This window comes from Emydura macquarii, unplaced genomic scaffold (assembly GCF_026122565.2).
Source record: "Emydura macquarii macquarii isolate MOO-44397 ecotype Brisbane River unplaced genomic scaffold, CSIRO-AGI_Emac_v2 contig_244, whole genome shotgun sequence".
Classification (NCBI taxonomy): Eukaryota; Metazoa; Chordata; order Testudines; family Chelidae; genus Emydura; species Emydura macquarii.
Window position 1 is genome coordinate 88,379 of NW_027130381.1, and position 5,601 is coordinate 93,979.

General features: G+C 46.3%; 1 pseudogene; it reads right to left on the bottom strand.

The window, feature by feature from the left end:
- Positions 1–1,059: 1,059 nt before the first annotated feature.
- LOC137153409 (olfactory receptor 11L1-like) lies at positions 1,060–1,833 on the bottom strand (annotated as a pseudogene).
- Between the last annotated feature and the right edge of the window lie 3,768 nt (positions 1,834–5,601).

The window sequence follows — 5,601 nt, forward strand, 5'->3', positions numbered from 1 at the left end:
TCAATTACAAGTGGACATGGTGGAGCAGACAGGGCATAGGACTAGGACTCTGGATGGTTAGTTTCCATGCCTGTCCCAGTAACTTGCCCACTGAGCGTCTCCAGGCAGGTAACATCACCTTGTTGTGTCTTAGTTTCCCCAGCTGTAACACCAGCCCTAGGCCCACATTCTCATCTTTGAGTCACAAAGCTTCCACTTCGGGCACCTGAACCCCAGAATCCATCCCCCCCGGATTCACAAAACCCTGCTCAGCTGCCTGCGACCCAGCAGGCGCCTACGTTTTTGCAGCAAAAAGGCCATAGCCCCTGTGTTTCTGCCTCTAGCCCTGCCCTCAGAGGCCTCACACCGGGCCTGCTGGGCCCTGAGGCACCAGAGCCACGCAGGGACCTGGGGCAGTGAGACATTCCCTGGCCTGACTCACCTGCAGGGCCTGATCTGGCAGGTGAAGTGCCCAAATGCTTTTGAAAAGTCCCACGGGGCACCCAAATATCTTGAGAAACTGGCCCTACGTCACTGTTGAGAAAGGACCAGTGATAGGCCTTTGCTGGGCCCTGTAGCACAGGTTAGACGGTTTCCTTTAGATTCCTGTCCCTTTGGAAAGAAGACCGGGTATGAAATACACTACAAAAATCAAATGCTAATTACACAATTTCCTAACACTGAAGTCCCAGTCTGACTTTGCCCCCATATATTTGTATAATGTAGGCACCATAGATTTATGTGTGTGTGTATCTAAGTTTCTCACCCTACAGGGAACAGATGCCCAGATAAGTCTCTTTGGCCTGCACCGTTTCACTGAGCACAATGCACCATCATTGGCTGAACTCTGAGCAGCCACTAGTTTACATCTCCCACCAGCCCAGTAACACCCGGCTGTGGCATCTCAACAATGGGTAACCTAACAACAACGGGTAACAGGTTTCAAGACGTCTGTCCGTCTGTACTTCCTCCCCTGGCTGTGACTCTAAAAGCGTGACACAGCCCAGTGACGCTTTGGTTCAGGCCCAAAAACCAGCTACTGGCATATCTTTTTTATTTTAACTTAAGGCACCTGGTCGGCTACCATTGTCCTAACATGAATTTCCTGAAAACTTTCCTCAAGGCTCCCGTGACCTCTTTGTTTCTCAGGGTGTAGATGAGGGGATTGACCAGGAGAGTAAGGACCGTGTAGACGACAGAGAGAACTTTCTGTAAGTCCCTCAGCATGTGGGCTGTGGGGAACATGTAGGCTATTAACAGAGTTCCCTAATAAATGGACACCACGATGAGGTGGGAGGAGCAGGTGGAAAAGGCCTTTTGCCTGCCCGTGGTGGAAGGGATTCTCAGGATGGTGGTGATGACGCAGATGTAGGACATCAAGGTCAGTAGGAATGGGACCAGTAATATAATCAAAGAGAGTATTAAGGCTAATATTTCCATCAGCTGAGGATCACTGCAAGAGAGTTTTACAAGGGGGATAAAATCGCAAAGGAAGTGGTCAATACCATTGGGGCCGCAGAAATTTAACTGTGATATTGACAACGCAGATATGCTATTACTGAGGAAGCCACCTGCCCAAGAGATACCTGTCAGCTGGAGGCAAGAGCTGCCATTCATATGGGCTTCATAGTGAAGTGGTTTGACTATGGCTAAATACCGATCGTAAGAGATCACTGATAGGAGCAGGCATTCTGTAGCTACCAGAGAACCAAAAAAATAATATTGTATAAAGCAACCAGTAACAGAAATGGTTCTTTCCCCAGTCAGGAGACTGGCCAGCAGCCTGGGAAGGATGGTGGAGGTGTAGCAGATCTCCAAGCAGGACAAGTTCCCCAGGAAGAAGTACATGGGGGTGTGAAGATGCTGATCAGTCACAACTACCACCATGATGAGGATGTTCCCAGCCATGGTTGTGATGTAGATCATTAGAAACAGCAGGAAGAGAAGGATTTGCAATTCAGGAAGGGTCCCAAATCCCAGGAGGATGAATTCTGTGATGGACGTTTCATTTCCCTGTTCTGGATTCCCCATGGGATGTGTCTATGGGAAAGAAATTCACTGTGTGACATAAAAAACTACATTCACTCTATAATATGTCAGCTTTGTTTTCATTGTCTACCTCTGCTGGCTACCAGAACAATAGCTGTGTGAATTATGGAGACCAGGGGAGGGGAAACGCCAACTCTTGATCTTTGGAACAGATTTCCTACCTGGGCAGGCTACAGGTTCCACAAACCGTTGGTTTCTCTGCAAACACAAGTTATAACTTGACAGTGAGCACCAACGCATTCAAAGCCTACATGATGGGGCTCGGGTACAAGAGTAGACAAACACAGAGGTTGGTTCAAATCGACCTTTCGCGTCCTGGTGCATTAAAGTAGAACCATGTCCTTTGCAGTTTAGAGTTCCTGTGGTGAAATGGTTCAGGATTTTATATTTTACAGCAAGCCTCAATAAAGAAACAGGCCAAGCAACTAAGACTTAGATATGCAATGGCTGGGCAGCCAACTCTAAGTGAATTGCAGTGGACATGGGTCACCTAACTCTATCAAAGCCATTTGAAAATTTTTATCTAATAAATCCCTGTCCTTCACAATATTTCCTTGTCCTGTGTGTGACACTCTACATAGAGACACAGCCTTAACTAAAAATGAACAAAAACTAAAACTGCAGGAAGAAAGGGCCCTTTTACTTAGAAATGTATCCTGTTTTGCAAGAAAAAATTCAGTTTGAAATTTGAACGAACTGTGCTATTTTCATATAATGAAAGTGGTGTGTAACCGAAATTTCCATTTCATCTGCAATTACATGATTTCAAATGTTGGGTTCCGTTCCTAATTTGACCTTTTAAAAAGATTTGTATATATTTTAATTTTATTTCTAGGTTATTTTTTTTTTAGATTGTACTGTATTTTATAGTTACATTTCTATTAATTTAGTTGCATAAAACCATATACAATAACTCTTTTCCTAAAGAAAATTTTGTAAACATTGTTATGTTCCCATGGAACATTTTCATCTCAATCTACAAAACATTTTTCCCCTCAGAAATGCTTGTCAAATTTTTCTCAGCTCTCCATTTTCTTCTTTATCTTTGATTAGAAAGTTCTCTGTTGTGGGTGTCTTGTCTGCCATTACTAATCCTTATTAGCTGCTAAATAAGCAGAGAAGCAGGGAAGATGAGGGCAGGAAGGGACATCAGGAGGTCAACCAGTCCAACCCCCTGCTGACAGCAGGACCAACCCAACTAAACCATCCCAGCCAGGGCTTGGTCAAGGACGTGATCCCGCCCAGAATCCCGCGGAGTTAATGTTACACTGCAGGAATAACTCTGTGCAGTCTGAGCCGTCTCTCTCTCAAGTCTAAGATAAAATTTCCACTCACATCAAGAAAGGGACCCCCGGTTTCACAGACATTTGCACAGCTAATGCCTGGAGCCTTCTGTGAAACTGACACCTCGGCTCAGCAGGATTCCATTTCAATCAATAGATGTTGGTAAACGTTGATATTAGCTAAAACACTGAAACCACCAATCAAAAATATCAGTAACAGTCGGCGTTAGTGCAGCCTTCCCCGCACCTTGTCCTGCAGGGATGGTACCACCGGCTTCGCTGCCGTGTAGTGAGTAAAAATTACAATAGTTTATAATTGAAACCCCCCCAAAGTCAATTAGTTGTTAAAATTGCAGCCCCAGTTCAGCCAAGCCTACTCATAGCCAATGTCTGCTCCCTTCACACTCAGCAACGCAGCAAATGTCAGCTCTGCTTCACCCACCTCATCTCCCTGACCCTCTGAAAGCTCCTTGTGTGTCTTTCAGGAGAGATTTTTAAGGACTGGTAGGTACCTAAAAAGGCGCAAGGGTGCCTGAGTAGGTTCAGAGACTAACACCCATCGATTTCAAATCCCAGCTGGTGTGTCAGTGTCTTTAGAAGCTGAAATACCTCCATCCGCCTGTCCCTCTGAGTGCCAGTCGCGTATCTGTAAAGCAGGGAGAACAGCACTGCACCGGGGTGCTGGGAGGATAGATCCATGCAAGACATTCAGGTGCCCAGATACCATTGTGATGGAGCCAGATAGGGAGCTAGGATAGCAGTGACCTGGCAGCTGTTGTCTTTTTCAAATTCAGTCATTTTGCTTTGGGTTGGGAGTCGAGAGACCATTGCCCATCCCCCTTGGATTGCCACAGGATTAGTTACCTAGCACATTTACATGCCTTCAAAAACCTGAAGACTAAGGACCAGGGAGAGAAAAAGTAGATTTACCTCTAAGGCGGGTCTGTGAGGAGCTGGAGTCGAATGTCACCTCCTCACTCAGCATTTCAGGGATCAGGATCTTGGTTATTCTGTCCATCTTCTCTCCCCACCGCAGTCCCGTACTGCAAAGGGTCTCAACTGCTTTACAGCCTTCCCTCGAGTTCTAAACCCAGTCCAAAAGCCCTCGGGGTGAACTCACCCAAGTGCCGTCTGGGGCATTGGCTGGTGCAGAACTCAGGGTTGGAATGCAAGGTCAGTCCCTTCATGGTCGCCAGAATTGTTGGAAAAAGATTCCAAATGAGGTTTGTTTACCCTGCACCAGATAGAAAAGAGATCCACGCACGTAGTTGGGCAGTCTCCAAGTTTTATTTCTGCAGAGGTCAGACACTTCCCAACAAGAGGTCAGTGTGAGACCCCGAAGGCATGCTCTTTTGCATATTTATACAAACATAGACAAATAAATTATATATGCATACATTCTTAATACTTAATGCTTATAGGTACATTCAAATTATCTCTATTACTATTGGCCTACTTCTTCTAAAGGTATTCATAACAAAAAACATGCTAACAGAAGATTTTAGCTTATCTCTCTGGGCTGCTTGGTCTCTCTCTCAAGTTATATAACTAGTTAAAACCAGCTGAGGCTATCTCTTTGCTTCTTCTAGGAACGCTTTCTCTGACCCTGGTACAAGACAAGCACTGTAAAAACAGAAAAGGAGGGGGCTGGCAATCTCTACAAAATAGCAGAACACTAAAAAGAACTAAAATGAAGTAACTGTGGTCAAGCAGACAATTATTTTCTTTCAGTTTCTAGGCTATTCTCTGCCACTCGCTTGCTGAGCCATTCTGGGCAGGTAACTGCTCCTGGTTCTGCCTTAGTTTCCCCAGCTGTAACATGAGGATGAGGATGTGGGACTAGGGCTTCAGTCACAGAGCTTCCCCTTTAGGCACCTGACCCCCAGAATCCAGCCTCCCAGGATTCACAAAACCCTGCTCAGCTGCCTGCAACCTTGTAGATGCCTAAGTGTTTGCAGGAAAAAGGCCACAGGCCCTGTGTTTCTGCCTCTGGCCATGCCCTCCGCAGCCTCACACCAGGTAGCCGAGGCCCCAGAGCGATGCAGTGACCTGGGGACGGGAGATGTTCCCCTTCCTGACTCGCCTACAGGCCCCTCTGGCAGGCAACGTGCCCAGATGCTTTTGAAAAATCCCACTGGGCACCCAAATATCTTGAGAAACTGGCCCTATGTCACTGCTGAGAATGGGCCAGTAATAGGCCAGTGCTGGGCCCTGCAGCACACGATAGACGGTTTCCTTTAGATTCCTGTCCTTTTGGAAAGAAGCCCGGGGATGAAATACACTACAAGGA